Source organism: Cupressus sempervirens, chromosome 11 (genome assembly GCF_028749045.1).
Source record: "Cupressus sempervirens isolate cs-2001-9-10 chromosome 11, ASM2874904v1, whole genome shotgun sequence".
Classification (NCBI taxonomy): domain Eukaryota; kingdom Viridiplantae; phylum Streptophyta; class Pinopsida; order Cupressales; family Cupressaceae; genus Cupressus; species Cupressus sempervirens.
The window spans coordinates 598,016,542-598,034,593 of NC_143128.1; positions in this window are offsets into that span (position 1 = coordinate 598,016,542).

The following is an 18,052-nucleotide window of genomic DNA, read 5'->3' on the forward strand; positions in this document are numbered from 1 at the left end:
GAATGTTGCTAAAAAACACACTCTTGAATGCCATGGGTTAAAATCAAATTTTTCTTGAATGCATGATTAAAACAACAAATCCAATCTTGAATGCCAAAGATCAATTAACCATTGCAATATCAAACACTTCATTTGGAGCTTTTAAAAATGAACAAAACAAATCTCTTTTCCACATGCAATCTAGGTAAAGTTTGATTTTTGGACATTTAAGAAACTTTGTTAAGTTAAAATACAAATTTACAAAAATCAATTTGAGTAGTTCCTTGGAATCACCTCTTTTCTAATCACCCATCAAATATTAACCATTGGTTGCAATCTCAGCGCCATTTATGGAGATGGGTCTACTTGAAAAAGGTGTTAAATGTTCCACAATCTAACTCACTCACTTGGTCTTTGAATGTTTGCTTTAACTTTATCAAAATTCTTAAATGATCAAAACTCTAGATTAAATCGATCACACTTCAAGTTTGGGCACTAAAATTGAACAACAACTGAAATGGAGAGCCTCCAGGTGCGCGCTTGAAATCGAATCTCACACATCTTTGCTTTGGGCTTTAAAACAAACTCACACTCAATCTTGAATGCCTTAAAAAATATTAATCGGTACTTGACGTGGATGGCCTCTGGGCATGCGAGTTTGCTTTTGTTGACCCTAACTCTTCTTCTTGTTTGCATTCTTTCATAAATTTGCTTTTGTTGGCGCTTCAAGTTGGAATTGAACATTGTCTCTTAAACATGAGTGCTTGCAAAGTCTAGATTAGCACACATAAGAGTCAGTTGGTAAAAGAGCAAGTGTGTTTTTTAGCCCAAGGTCATCCAAGTCTTCTCTCCCCTTGTCGTCTTTCGAGGCCATCTTGGGTGCATGAGATTAGGATCCAAAACCTTGTTTCTTTTTAGGAGGCCTGCTTGGGGATTTCATCACCCCTTGGGAAGACCTCAACTCCAGCATTCCGGCGGAGTATAAGAATCGGGAGGTGAATCGAAAGACACCTCTCTTGGGATCAAGATTTTGTCACTCAGGCTAAGCCTCGAGGAACTTTATACCCTTGAGAAGTGAAAGAGGAGAAGTGGGTTACCGCTCCTCTCGGCTGTGTGACATCTTTTTGGTTTCATCTACGGATTTGGGCCTCACGTACCTTGGGTATATCGAGGACTCCCTAGCTAAACCAACTGTCAGCCTTGTAGACAACCATCTAGGATGTTAATGTGTTTGAAGTGACTGATCGAAACATTTGTAGAACACACACTCCTTGACGCACGTATCACATTCTGGGAATCAAAACTTCTATCTGGTTGTTTCTATCTATTGCTTGGTCTTTTACTTATTGAATGCATGTTTGCCAAACTTGGTCAATCTTAGCTTAGGGCACACTTAGCGTAGTCACTGCCTATTCCAGAAGTTGAACAAGTTGAAGCAAAATAACCAAGGTCTCTCAAAGCCAAGCAGATTCAAGAATTCATGTCAGAGCAACCCAAACCCAAACAAAAGTTCCACAAAGTCAAACTCAAGCCATCTCAGGCATACCAAGAACTTTCAGCCAAGAGAAAGGAACTAACACCAAGTCCTCAAATTGCCAAACTCCACAAAGTAGAGGACAAAGCCGCCGATGAAGTAGTTCAAGAGGCCTGGTTAGAGCGCACCATCAAATTTAGCCAAAATCCAGGAGTTAACAATGCTTATGCCTTACCAACTAGGCATGATTTCTATGATTAGACCCCCTTGTTTCTCCACATCTTCTTGGATAAGATTCACTTTAGAGTCATCCTTGTAGAAAATCCAACCATTTTAGGTTATCCCCTTAAGCATTATTAGCTCATTCATCTCATTTAGAACCAAACCATCTAGCTAGCAATCCAAAATCTGCACATCCAAGCCTTCAAAATTTGTTGTCACCTTGCCAAAAGTTTGCCATTCCTAAAATCTTTCAAATCCACCAATCTCACCAAGGTTATCCCTTTGACAGAGCTTTGTCTAGGGTAATCTAGCTTTGTGACTTGTTATCCCTCATCACCTTGAGCTAAAGGTTGGGATCCACAAGTGGTCAATCTCATGTTCTTCCTAAAGGATCATCAGTCTATCCTTAAGTTGACACAATCACCACCAAGCTTGCACATAGGAAAGCAGACCTTTTGTGCTTTGAAAACATATCTTTGAAGTTAGGTTCCCCAACCCAATCCTCCTTAGGTTTTGTCATGTAGCTTTGCCTCAACCTAGGAAATCATTTGCATAGAGAAGCCTTACCCCTTTTGCATTCATCAGCATTATTGCATCTCATCCCTAGGAGCATTTTTCATGCCACCCGTCACTCGCTTAGCCAAGAAGAAAGAAACAATGGAGCCCTATCATTTGGATCGAACAACCTCACCCCCCTTGAGAATTCATCCATCCTTCAGCCTAGAGAAAGCTATGCCATCACCTACTGACATTGAAGCTTTCATGAACCAACCAGGAAATGCAGTGTTGGTAAATGCCATTATAGACAAGAACAAAGAGACAATCATGGCTAATTTTCGAAGAGACAATGTAGGAACCTTTGACTTTGGAAGACCCCCTCCATTATCAGATCCATCTCACCCATTTTTTGGGCAGCTGCCACCACCCATAGGCCCTTATGATCCAAATTATCCTCAATATATGCCAAAAGAAGAACCTCCAGCCAATCCATATGATCCAATAGACCCAAACATACCATCATCCACCCAAGTTGAAATCTCCATGCCGCAAGCCAACCCAGCCACCACCACTCCATCCTTGGTACATACCTCTCTGCTCCAAACCCCCTTTACCCAAAACACCTCACCATTCATGCCCTTCACTATTGCTGCTGCTGCTTCCCAACCCAGCCTTCCAAATCCACCTATCTCTCAAATCAGTGCTAGCATCTTTGGACAACCTCAACAATATACAATGGGGATGCCGCCCATGGGGCCAAGTAATCAACCTTTCATCACCCCTAGCTTGTTCACCACAGCCCAAAGCACAATCCCATCATTTCCATTAGGTCTTGGGAGCTCAGCGCCATCAGCCACAAATCCACAAGCTACTACCTTCACTCCAAAAAGCTATCAAATCCCACAAGCTACTGCCAATTTTCTACCAAGCTCCCAAGTGACCCCAGCCCTTGCCACCACTCTACCAAGCTTCCAAATCTAGCCGCAAAGCTATCAAACCCCATCAGTTCCATTTCCAAGCTTGCAATTCCCACCACCTCCACCACCAACTAATCCATTACCTCCAATTACCAACTACTTTTCAATGCCACTTCTAGGAGGTAATCCACCACCCCAGCCAACCACCAATTATTTGCAGATACCATCCCAAATGGGGGCACAACCCACATATATTGGTCAAACCCCACAAGCCCCCTGATCCTTTCCCCAAACCTCACAACCATCTTATACCTTACCCCCACAAAGCAATCCATTTATCCCGCAGCCATCTTATGTTCCTCAATCCCAACCTCAAATCCCATATCAATAGCAAGCCTCGCAACACATGCAGCAATATGCACCACCTCCCCCTCAACAACCTGTCATCCACCACGCAGCTACCCAAACAATGTACAATCCCTATCAGAAAATCCCTCACAGCCATCCATATTTAGTGGCCCCATCCAGCACATACCTACCTCAAGGCACTCCTACATTGGGGGCACCCCAGCCATCACCTATCAATTCAGAATGGGAGCAAATGAAGACAGCTCTGAAAGCCATCCAAGAAGGGAATGATCTAAAGACATTCAAGTTTGAGAATGTGTGTCCTTACCCATTTGACAGAGCCATTACCATGACACCATTTCCCGAACACTTTGAGGTACCCAAATTTGACAAATTCAGAGGAAAAGGAGACCCTGTCACACATATCAAAGAATTTTACATGCACTGCCAGGACGTAGCATACAATGATGTCTTCCTCTTGTGCCTTTTTCCCAAAAGCTTGGCTGGGCCAGCTCTTGAATGGTTTTACAGAATCCCCTATGGCACAATTAAAAACTTTGCTAAATTATCTAAGGCACTCGTAGCCCAATATGCCCATCTTGTTGAAACAGAGCTATCAATAGTTGACCTTGTCCACACTAAGCAAAAAGGTGGAGAAAGCCTTGCTGAATACCTGCAAAGATGGCAAACCCTTACCACCCGCATCTCCTGCACCTTGCCAGAGCACCATGTGGTGAAAATGTGTATTGATAATGCCCATCCCAGCTTGGCTCACCACATGACCATGAACTGTTTGCAGACCTATAAGGATATCAAAGAGAAAGGAATGATCCTTGAGCAAGGACTCATCAAAGATGGTGTGGTAAAGATTTACAAAGAGGCCAACCAAAATCAATCACATTCCAATGACAAGTCTAGGTATTGGAACAAAAACAAGCATGTTGCAATAGATGGGGTTACTGACACCAGACATGTGAATATCGTTGGTCCTTCCCAAAATCAGTCTAACCCACCATATCAAACAAACAATCAACAAGCTATCAACTGCCAAAAATGGAATAACCAAAGCTATCAAAATCACAATACAAGACCCAACTTTCAAGGGTCTAACAATCAAGCTAATGCCATCAATGTAGCTGTAGGGCAAAAACCCAGATTCCAACCTGCACCTAGAAACTATACACCCCTTGGTGAGCCATTGGATGTCATTTTTGAGAAATTGGCTAAGGAAAACCTCATCAAATTTCCTCCTACCCAGAAAATTGATCCAAGCCAATCCAAAGCTACATGGTACAAGGACAATGAGTATTGCAAGTTCCATAGGGTAAATGGTCACACCACCCTCAGATGCATGAAACTAAAAGACTATGTGCAGGACGTCATTGATCAGAAGGAAATCACTGTTGGTGCCCAAACCTCTCCCAATGCAGGCTTACAGATCTATCAAAATACTTTTCCTCCTCACAACAATCAAAAGACTGCAAAATCACCTATCCAAACCAACAACAACAACACCAACAACCGTCAGCCAAACCAACAGCATGGGAAGAACAATGACCACACTTCATCCTATATAGACTATGGTAGCCTTATAGGTTGTATATCCGAGAAAGAGCCTTCCGTCAATGTTATCAATATCCAAGGACCAAACAATGAGTGTGCAGTCACCACTCGAAGAGCACAATTTAACATCGTAGGCCCACCCGTTACACCAACACCATCAGCTCCATCAAAAAGCCAATACAATATCTTGGAACACCTTGGGAACATGCCAGCCCAAATCTCCATTTTATACCTTCTTCGCACTAGTCCTATGTACAAGAACATCCTTGACAGTGCTCTCATAGAATCCCGTGTCCCTTCGGATATCAATGCTATTGATTTTCGTAATCTTGTTGGACACCTCTCATCCTCATGTGCCCTATCATTCAAACCCACCGACATACCCATGGTCGAGCCAGATCCCACCTTTCCGTTTCGCATAGCCATCATGGTATCCAACTTTGCCGTGAAAAGAGTAATGATAGATAATGGATCAGCCTTGAATATTTGCACCCTAAAATTCATAAAACAAGCTGGGTATACTGAGGCAGATATCATCAGTGAGGTTATCACCATCAAAGCTTATGACAACTTGGAAAGAACCACAGAAGGAACTATTTTGCTGCCAATCAAGGTTGGGCCAGTCATCCAAGAGACACTCTACCATGTTATTGATCTAAACCTACCTTTTAACATCCTCCTCAGTTGCCCATGGATTCATGCCATGAAAGTCATTCCATCCACTTACCATCAGTGCGTCAAATTTTTGCATCAAGGCACTGAGGTAACCATCCATGCCAATCCAGAACCCTTTGCTTACTGCAATGCGGTTCAAGCTTCATATATAAACCATTACCCTGGAATTGATATCGGCACATCCATCGCCAGCTCATCCCACACTTATAATGACCCAAAAACCATCCTCGCCTCTACCCTGTCTACCGTGAAGATCAATAACAAAGGTTGTGGAGAGTATAGTTTGTCGGATGCATTTGCTGTCGGGGCACTCCCACTTGATCCACATGCCCATGGATGACTGACATATCACAAAGCTAAGGATATTCCACCTCCTCGATACAAATAGTTTGGCCCAACAACCTTTGTATCCTCAAAAATCCCTCTTCATGAGGAGCTCACTCCAGATATCAACAATTTGTTACATAAGGATGCACCTCAAAAAAATCAAGCACGCCTTGATCACTTCAGCCAAAAGTATCCCCAAGAACATAAGCTCATCACTGACAAATGGAACTATCAAGGTGGTGGTCTAGGACCAGAAGAAAGAGGCATGTAGTGCCCCATCGACGCACATAAGTGGGAATCAAAGTCAGGTCTTGGCTTTGGCATACCCACAACTAGGGGCACCAATGAGAACAGTCATGCTTTTTCGAACATCCACCGCAACCTTGTCGAAATTGAAGACATTCCTGAGGAAGTTGAAAAGAGAGCCTACGACGATATTCCAGACCAAATCTTCCTAGGAGACTCTGTTCTCCAAGAACTATCCATCCATCTCATTGACCTACCACTCACTCATCCACAACTCATAGATTGGGACCAACCAAGTGTCATACATATTGATGAGTTCGCATCAGAGGAAGCGCTTCTAAGATTCATGGGAGCTGAAACTCCTCATAAGAAGAAAAAGCCAGATTTTGCCTACATCTACAAGCTAGATCCCAAGGGGTATTTTGGAGAAAATCCCTAACCTAGTTTCAATACACCCAAAACTGGAACTAAGGTAAATCTGGGACTAGCTAAGGCAGTGAAGAGAACCCCTCAGTAAGAAAATCTAGAGCCACAAGCAGAACATGAGGATTTAGTATTGCCTCCTCAAGATAATCGACCAGAGGTGTCTTCTATTCTAATAGAGGATACTAGAGAAGTCAACATTGGTTCTTTAGAGATCCCTAGACTTGTTCACATTGCTGCATCCCTATCACAAGACCAAGCTGACCTCCTCTTTGAGGTCTTAAGAGAGAACATTGGCCGATTTGCATGGTCATAGTAGGACATGCCAAGACTTGATCTGAAGCTTGTAGTTCATCATCTTGCAGTTGATCCAAAGATCAAGCCCGTTAGACAAAAGCTTAGAAAAATGCACCCCAAGGTGGCATTATTGGTCAAAGCTGAATTAGAAAGAATGTTAGCTGCTAAGGTTATCCAACCTATTGACTACTCAGAGTGGATCTCTAACATGGTCCCTATCACTAAACCTTCTGGTGACATCAAAATCTGCACTGATTTTAGAGATCTTAACAAAGCTTGTCCAAAAGATGATTTTCCCTTGCCCAACATAGATATGATTGTAGATCTTACAGCTGGACATGAAATTTTGTCCCTCATGGATGGATTTTCTGGGTATAATCAGATCAAGATTGCAGAAGAGGATTAGCATAAGACAACATTCACTACCCCTTGGGGAACCTTTTGCTACAACATGATGCCTTTTGGCCTAAAGAATGCTAGGGCTACCTATCAAAGAGCTATGACAGCCATTTTTCACGATCTCATCCATAGCATTTTGGAGGATTATGTGGATGATATCTTGGTCAAGTCTCATACCTTCATGGATCACCTTGCTGACCTGGAGAAAGTCTTTGATAGGTTAGCCAAATATCATCTCATGCCGAATCCCAAGAAATGTGTCTTTGGGGTCACATCTGGCAAGCTTCTAGACTTCATAGTTTCTAAACGAGGTATAGAGATCGACCCCAAGAAGGTCAAGGCTATCTTAAACATGCCTCCTCCCCAGACACTGCGATAGCTTCGCTCTCTTCAGGGAAAACTTCAATCTGTCCAGCACTTCATCTCCCAACTTGCAGATAAGTGTACACCATTTTCACACTTGCTAAAGAAGAATGAGAACTTCAAGTGGGATCTTTTATGTCAATGCAGCTTTGATCAGCTCAAGCAGTATCTCACCAATCCCCTTATCTTGGTTCCACCAGTTCCTGGTCGTCCCTTGATCCTGTATATATCAGCAACACCTACTGCTCTAGGGGCACTTCTAGCACAACATGATGATTATAGCAGAGAGAGAGCCATCTACTATATTAGTAGAACCCTAGTTGGTTATGAACTCAATTACACTCCTATGGAAAAAGCTTGTTTGGCAGTTGTTTTCTCAACTCAAAAGCTTCGCCACTACATGCTAAGTCATACCATCCAACTAGTCTCAAAGATTGACCCTCTCAAGTATATGCTCTCCAGAACAGCACTTACAGGTCGTTTGGCCAAATGGGTTATGCTCCTTAGCGAATTTGACATCCAGTATGTGGACAAAAAGGCAATCAAAGGGCAAGCTATATCAGATCACCTAGCTGATGCATCTCTAATAGATGCTTATCTATTGATCACAGAATTTCTAGATGAGCATATCTGTCTAATTGAAGAACAACCCCCATGGAAAATTTATTTTGATGGCTCATACACATCTCATGGATCAGGGGCAGGAATATTGTTGGTCACACCTCAAGGAGATTACATTCCAAAAGCCTTCAAGCTACAATTCCCTAGCACCAACAATATAGCTGAATATGAGGCCCTCATAGCAGGATTAAAGATAGCTGCAGAACAGAACATTGTTGAGTTACAAATCTTTGGCGATTCTCAGCTCATCATCAAGCAAGCCCTAAATGAATATCAAACCAAAGATGAAAAGCTATTACCCTACAAAGAGCTAGTTGATCAGCTAACCCAACATTTTACAAAGCTTCAGTTTACACAAGTGCCTCGAATACAGAACAAAGCAGCAGATGCTATGGCTACTATAAGCTCGCTCTTGAAAATTCCCCAAGTAGCTACACAGTATGAGTTTTTAGTGGAGCAGCTCCTCACACCTGCCTATGCGAATGAGGATTCAAACTGTGTTTGTATCTTGGTTGGTCCCCAATCCTCTTGGTATCATGAGATTCATGCTTACCTTAATGATGGTATCATATCCCCTCACCTCACACGTACCCAATGCCAGAACCTCATCCAAAAATCCTCCCGCTATGTTATCATAGCCAACACCCTATATTGTCGGGGTTATCACGATACTCTCTCTCTCGATGTTTAGACCAAAACGAGGCCACGATGGTGTTAAAAGAAGTACACTCTGGACTTTGTGGTGCCCACACGAGTGGTATTGTCCTAGCATGAAAAATCCTTAGAGTAGGCTACTATTGGCCTACCATTGAAGAAGACTCCTGTGACTTTGTCAAAAAGTGTCTCCCATGTCAGCAGCATGCAAATCTTGTGCACGCTCCAGCATAGGATCTACAGCCTATTGCACCACCTTGGCCTTTTGCTTGTTGGGGCCTTGATCTAGTTGGAACTATCACACCCCTCTCATCTGATGGACATAAATGGATAATAACAGCTATAGACTATTTCACTAAATGGGTGGAAGCAGTCCCCCTAGTCTCAGCTATAGGAGTTCAGGTCTCCAAGTTCATCTTGTACCACATTGTTTGCCGCTTCGGCATCCCATCCACCATCTTCACTGATCACGGAGGTAACTTTGAAAATCTCAACATGGAAGAATTATGCACTTCCCTCTGCATCCATCACCACTTTTCTAGCCCATATTTCCCACAAGGTAACGGCCAGGCAGAGGCAACTAACAAAACCCTCCTCAAAATCCTAAAGAAAGTTGTCAATGATTCCAACCGTGATTGGCACCTACAAATAAATCCAGCCCTATGGGCCTATCGAACTTCCTTTCATACATCTACAGGCACAACTCCATACTCCCTAGTCTATGGTGCCGAAGTGGTACTACCTATAGAGGTTGAACTTCCCTCCTTGCGCATATCTTTGCAAGGGAAAATATCAGATGAAGAATACAGAGTAGCTCGGCTCACCCAGCTAGATCTCTTAGACGAGAAGCGACAACAACCCTATGATCATCTCATAGTCTATCAAACTTGTCTCAAAAGGAATTTCAACAAGAAGGTGCTTCCACGACACTTTTAGCCAGGTGACATGGTCCTCAAAGAAAACATGAAAGTCCAAGCATATCGAAAAAAGAAAGGCAAGTTTGAACCTACATGGCTTGGTCCTTATGTTGTCACTGCATCCTTTGGCTCCGGAGCCTATCAACTATCTACACTGGAAGGAGAACTCTTGAATGATCCTACTAACATCATTCATCTCAAGAAGTTCTATGCTTGAAGATCCTTGGTATACCCAGCTTTTGAAAAATACAAAAGTACAAAAAAAATAGTAAAGAGAAATAAGCGTCCAATGGTGAAAACTTGGCAATTCAAGTGCCTTGGATAGGTACCTTGGTGAAAACCTGGTAATTTAGGCGCCTTGTGTACTAAGACTAATCCATTATCTATCACTATCCTATCCCTCATCCATTCACCCACCATCCCATAAAACACTCGCTTGTTCCCTTGGTGTTCCAACCAAATATCCAAAATCTAATGGAGCTTGTAAATACCTCCCGCACAGCTTGTAAAATCTTGTACCAAAGCTTGTATTATATCTTGTAAATCTTGTACCATACCTTGTATATCCGAATCTTGTACCAAAGCTTGTATTATACCTTGTAAATCTTGTACCATACCTTGTATATCCGAATCTTGTCCAAAGCTTGTACCATACTCCAGCTTGTAAATAATCTTGTATCCTAGCTTGTATACTATCCCATGCACACACAAAACCCCATTTTCACTTAAGCTTTTTGCAAACCATCTACCTATCCACCTATCACCTATTATAGACATCCCATCCTTCACAAACATTTCCATCTCACAAAAACCAAAACATGAACAAACTTGTACATTTGTAACATATCTTTGTCCATCAGCTTGTACATCCTCTTTAGCTTAGTACCATTGTATCTATCCAGCGTTCGTGTTAGTTTGTCCTTGATCAGCATCTTGCACACATCACACATTTTGGTTAGCTATTCCAATGCATCCTTTAGCTAGATCTCATGTCACCAAAGTGTCATCCTTCTTATTTCGGCTTGTCGGATGCACCACTCATCTTGATCCACTAGCTTAGGTGCTCTCCGATAGGTCCTTGCAGGATATAGCTTTCCTCATGTCTGATCTTGGTCCGTTAGTACCTCGTCCTACCCATCTCGTTGGCAAACGGTTCTTTTTGGATTTTCACTTTCTTTTGATTTGGAATCTTCCCTTTTGGGTCTCGAAGTATCTTTTCCAAGCAATCTCCTTGTTCCCTCCTCAAGGTTGCTACGATCTTCCATATCATGGTATGCTGCAAATGGGGCAATTAGAGCGTAAGGTCTTGATCAAGTCTTTTTTTTGTTTTTCTTTTTTGCTTGTGGGTTACCCAGTGTCGGTTCCACACTGCTTCCTCTAGGATTCATGTGTGATGCTGGGGCAACCCTTGCGTGTTTGTTTTGAGTCAGTTTGTCAGTCCTCTGGATAGTTGGTGAATAGGCCTTGATGTTCTTGGTAACCTTGGCAATTAACCAACAGTCCTATAGCAAATCTAGTGCTCAACTACATGGTGGTACTTCTCTTTGAAGTATCCCCCCGCTCAAAAAGCTTCAATGGATTCCCTTCATCTCCATTATCCCCCATCCATATCCAGCACCTATCCCATCTTATGCATCAGTATCTCTTTGGATCACTCCTCATGCTTAGCTTTAGGGATCCACAATCCTAGTCTTAGGGATCCACCAATCAAATCAATCCACCAAGTCTCATCTTTTGAGATCCACAATCCTAGTCTTAGGGATCTTCGAAAACCCATCTTCCGCCAATCTGACTCTTTGAAATCCTGTTGCATTAGCTTTTTAATCCCCTCATCCATCTCTCCATCCTGGATTCCTTTTATAGCGCTCTGCTTCTTCATCCTCCCCCCAATCCCAAGAGTCTTAAGCTTGTTTCCTCTTGTGCCCCTGATTTCCCTTTATCATCCTCTCGTAGTGAGAGTTTGAGCTAATTCAGCCCCTTCTCTTTGCCAACCTGTGTCTTAGCTCATCTGAATTTCTTGTACTTTTCAAGAAGTCGTCGAGCCTCATTTCTCTCCCCGCCACCTTCTTGAGGGGGCATCATCTAAGTCTAGTCTCTCCTCTTCTTATCCGAGACTGGGGCAACCTCGTTGCTAAAACATCTTCCTCATGTCGTCTTCATTTGAACTTCTTTGAAATAGTGTTGTCTCAACACTATGTCAAAGAGGGGCAAAATGTAGACACCTAAATTTGATTACATTGCTTTGGTAATCCTATTTAGTTATCTCTAAAGGCATCATTAATTAAATTCCTATTTAATTAATCCTTTGCCATCCCCTAGCTGATTAATTTAATTAATCATCTATAGTCCTAATTGATAAATCAAATAACCTATTATTTATCAATTAAATCTTATTCTTCTATCTAATTCCAAACTCCCCATTTATTAAATAAACCTATTTGATAAATGAAACCCTCAAATCTAATAACCCTTAACTTATTCCTAAACCCTCTTTTTAGCCTAATCCACCCCATCCACCCATACTAACTAAGCTTAGTCACTAACTCACCCACCCTCATGAATTCCATCCACTTGCAAATCTCTAACATCCCTAATCTAATCCTAAACCCAAGCCTAATCCACCCCCTAATGTTGTCACATTCCCTAAGCAAGCTTAAGACTTTCTTAAGCCAAGGAAAGTCAACAATCTCAACTCCCCTCAAAATATCCCAACCACTAAGCTTTGAATGCTCTTACAAAAGCCATAAAGACTCTTACAAGCTCTTACAAGCTCTTACAAGCCATAATGAAGGGTCTTTATGAAGATATTATCCTTTGAGCCTCCTTTGTTGACTCATCCTTTCCCTTTCCTCCATCCACTCACCTTGTGACATGTGTCACTTTCTGATTGGTGCTAAAAAAGCACAATCCATGTGCTCCCTTTTGAGTGCATCCTAGCCCTCCTTAAGCTTTCATCTTTCCTCCCATCTTAGCCCTCTATCTCTCAAGCCCTTAGCCTATAAATTGAATCCCCTCCCAAGCCATTTCATCACAATCTTGGAGCTAAAGTTATAATGCCCTTTTGAGAGCCAAAAGCCATCAACCATACCCTTATGATGCCAAATTGAGAGCTCACAAAGCTACCAATTTGCCATTTTTCATCTCCATTGAAGCTAGTTTTTGGAAACCTTGAGCATACATCCCAATCTTTAGACCCATCTACCAAGCAAGGAGCTAAATCCCATTGGGAGAGTCCATTCATTTGGCTCACATTTCCAATTGGGGTTTCCTCTTTAGTCTCTCATTTATGTTGTGGTTATATGCTAGTTAATGCTTTTGTTTTTGAATAGATTAGTATTACTTGCTAACATATTTCTCATATACAAAATGAAGGAAAAACTAAAGTAGCAACCAAGCATAGTGATGGCTAAGAAAGCTAGTGTAAGTTGAGTGAGACATATTGGTAATGATCAAGCTACTCAGTGATGACCAAAATGAAGAACATAGTGATGATTGAGTATCAAAAAATTAATAGTTTGTAAAATAATCAAGATTTGAGGCTAATATAGTTGAATTTAATGATTAGTCAAAGTACACAAAAGATAAGGATTGATGAGATGACATATTTAATGCACAAATTGGGTTTGTTAAGAGATCTAAAGAAAATATTTAATGAGAAGTTTCCAAAAGTTTCAAGGAAAGAAGAAGAAGGACAAAATGATTAACAAACTTAATGAATTTGATCAAAACCTAAGATCTATGGTTATGTTTGAGTGGAAAAAGATTAAACCTATCTAATTAAGGAGACATAAGAGATGATTTATAGTTGTTTTTGGACTGATGAATTTGTGAAGAACAAAGTTGCAAAGGAAAAGTGAAAAGTTGGTGAAAGATAGGTTGCTTGAAGTGTTTCCAAGTAGATTAGATATCAAAGATGGATAACATGATGAAGTCTAGTCAATGAACTAGGAATGATCCTAATGGAGATTTGAACATTGCAAAGTGAGTTATAATTTTATCAAATCAACCTAGCTGTTACTTTTTAACCATTTTGGTAGTAAAATCCTTTAATCAAGGTTGAGCTAACAGTCATATTATAAATCCTTTAATCAAGGTGGCATTCTGATGGGATGTTTGAAAGACCTCTAACAAGGCCACTTCTCACAAGGTGATTATATCCTTTAACAAGGTCACACCTAATAGTGTGTTTTATAACCTTTAATAGGGTCGGCTCTTAATTAAGCTCACTTTAGACAAGTGAAAAAGTGGTAGCATGTTACTTGGGTGGTTTTTCTCAAATTGAATTTCCATGTTAAATCTTGGTGTTATACTTGTGTAAATATTATTTTCATGTTTTATGCTATTTATTATTATATGTTTTTGTTATTCAACATACACTAAAGAGAGAGCTAAGTTATGAGATGAATACATTGGATTACTGATGAATTTATATATTGGCCAAGTGGATTTATGAGTTTTATTAAGTTCTTTAAAGTTGTTAAAAGTTGAATTGGTACATCTAGACCTGAGAATAACCAATTCACCCATCCTCTCAGTTATTCTAGTCATTCTAATAATTGATATCAAAGCATTGGTGCTTGAAAGGAAATTTTAAAGGGACTTAAGCTAAAGATCAAGATGTATAAAAAAGAGGTACCCAAGATGAACAAAGAGAACTTCCTAGCATGGAAACATTTGATGAGATTGTATCTATCTAGAGTTAGATATTTTGCACTATACTACTTGGACATTGAATACATTGAAGTACCTATTGGTCAAATAAATAGTATTGACAAATGAGTGTCAACACACTTAACCATTTTCACCATACATGTTGAGTACACAATAGATGCGAAGCCAAAATTTCAATAGGTGCCAAGTCTTAGTTAGTGCCAAGCAGATTATAGTATAACATATGTTGAGAAATATAGGAATTATTCATGTACTGAGTAACAGAATCATTCATATGCTGAGTAACTCAGAACAACATATGCCAAGTGATACAGGATACAATAGGTGCCGAGAAAACTGAGAAATGTAGTAGATGCCAAGCAATCCAAAAATAGTACGTGCCGAGCATCAGTAATACTTCATGTGCCTAGCAACGCAGGATCAACATAAGAGTTTGTACTTGCACAAACTAATATGTAAACCATTTTTGGAGCTAACTTAGAGAAAATTTTGAAGGAGAAAGAGGATAAGCATGAGTCATTTGTATTCCCTATGAAATCTTCATGCAACCAATCATAAAAATGGTGAAGGAATGCAATCAATGAGAAAAATGAAAAACATGAGCAAGAATTTGAGATTCAATTTGGATCGTAGATCCATACCTAACCCTAAGTCTTCACATTCTTTATAAGGAGGATGAATACACCATTGTATGTATGGAAGAAAAGTTGCATAAGGGGAGATTATAGTGAAATTTTAGTATAAAGAGAAAAGACTTAGTGAAAGGGATAACATTTATATCTAGTTGACCATAGCAGAATAGGGGACATATTTAGAGAGAAAATCAAGCAAGGATCAAAAGAGAAAGAGCAGATGAAGTGCCTGAACCTAGCAATTCAAGATTGCATTCAATCAGGTCAAAAGTTCTAATACTCTCTCACAATTGTATTAGAAGTTGAAATCCTATGGTGATAGGTTAGCTTAACAGCTAGATAGGAAAGCCTTTGGAGAAGGACAAGAAAATCCTATGTATTAGGTAGGTTTAACAACCTTTATGTAAATCCTTTAACAGGGTGACACTTCTTGTAAAGTGTTTTTAAATCCTTTCAACAGGTCACTATTGACATAGTGTAAAGTCTTTAATAGGGCAAACCATTAGAAGTGATTGAATTCATTGCTGCAGTAATTTTGTGGGTGTCATCCGCACCCTAGTTTTACTTTCTTATTCTTGGAGGGTTTCTGGGTCACCAAAGTCTCTTGTGTTATGTGTTGGTGCATGCTCTCATTTTATGTTTGTTTACTTGCATGCATGTTAATTTTAGTTATATGTTATTATGAGTTTGAAAGGATAACAATTGGTACTTCTGATTCACCCACCCTCTCAGAAGTACTCTTCCCATTTGAATATTCCAACAAATGGTATCAGAGCATTGGTTTTCATAAGGAGAATCCTAACAACTTAGAGAAAAAGATCAAAAGATGGAAGTCTTCAAACTTGGGAAGATCATTGACAATTAGGTGATTGATGTACAACTAGCTCTACACAAAGTAGAGGAAGCCAAGGAGGAACTGAGAAAATCTTTAAAAAGAAGAAAGGAGATAGCCATAGCTAAAAATGACATACATTACAAGGAGATTGATACCAAACACGTATTTTCCAATGGAGATTCCAAGGAATTTGATGCATCAATAGCATAATTAATGGAGAAAACTAGAGTACAAGCTGAAGAAATCTGATTACTCAAGCTTGAACAAGAATCACAAGCCACAATGCTTTGTGAAGTAACTAAACAAAAGAAAAGAGCTATTAAAGACAAGGTCACGATAGAAGATGACAAAAGAAATCTCATCAATAGATTGGAAGAGAAGACAATTGAATTTGAAAAGATTTCAAATATGTAGCTAGACACCTTGAGCCAGATGATGAATGCTCATCATGAGTTGAACATGAAGGACATTGAGATCTCCACCTTGAAGATGCAGAATGAACAATTGTAGAATGAATTGAAGAGAGAAAAGGAAATAGTAGAAAGCTACAACAAACCCAATGAGGCCATCAAGTATTTTGAGCAATTGATGAAATCACCAAGGGCTAGTAATGATACTTTAGGATTTGGCTACATCCGCATTGAATAAGGAGAATCATCTAAGACTGCAGAAGAAAGAATAAACAAAGGTAAGAACACTAAACCCACTTGTCATTGTTGTGGTAAAAAGGGACATACCTCTAATATGTGTAGAAGCAAGAATAGTCATCAACATGTTAAGCCCACAAATGCAAGTTTTTGTCACAAGTGTAAAAAGAAAGGACATCAAGCACATGAATGTAGAACCAAGATTGTAAGGACACTAAGATTTGAAGGTCACTACTACAATTGCAAAAAATATGGACAAAGCTTTTGAGTGCAGATCAAAGCCTATGTGGACACCGAATCAGCCTGTAAGAAGAACCAATCATTTACATCACTACAATTGGGATTACAACACCAGGTATAGCTATCACTATTGCCAAGAGTATGGACACATTCCTAAAAATTGCATAAGAACACATTTTAAGGGAAATTACAGAAGATGGTTAAATCAAACTACTTGTTTTAGATGCTTAAAGATTGGTCATATCAGCAGGAACTGTCTAACAAAAGTCAAAGCACCCAAGACTGAAGTTAATAAGGGAAAAGAAAAAGTTAATGAGGAACACATTATGGAAAATATGAAGAAGGCATGGTAGAAGAAAGTTGAATGCAACACATCAAATGGAGAGATCACTTCACCCAAGAGGTCAAGTGATCACACCTCATCAAATTAAGCACTAGAAAGGTACATAGGGCTGATACATATAAAGATGTATCATACATCAGCCCAAAAAGAACATAGGAACATTGCAGAGAAGAAATCTTCATAAGTTAAGATGCCAAGATAAAAGCTGGAAGATGATGTCGAGCTATCTTTGGCTACCGAGTAAAACTCTAATATAGACCAAGTAAATAGTCTAGTGGATGCCGAGTAAAGAGATAATAGTAGTTACCAAGTGAGTGAAATATAGTTGATGCCGAGTTGGAAAATCCTTTGGAAGTTGAGTGTACAGCTGTAAAGCACGAATGCAATAAATGCTAGGTTTCAAGCCTAATAAAAGTAAAAATCATTCATTTTCACGGCATTCAAACGGAGAAAAAAAAATTAGAAGAGCTAAGAGGCAATCAAGCAGCTACCTTACAGTCACTTGTATCAAATACAACAAAGATTCAACATGAACTCATCCATCTGAAGGTATTTATTAAGTACTGAGCTATGCAGAGTTTCAATTTTTAATACATTTCAAAGCCCTAGTTTGGTAATATGGCTTCTAGCTCAAGAAACCCTAAGGCTAAGGGAGATCATGAGATTCAACTGGTTAGCAATGAAGTTAAATAGCCTAAATTTAGACCAATCCGTGAAGTAGCCTATAAAAATCACCCAACTGGCGCACTATCTGTCATTCC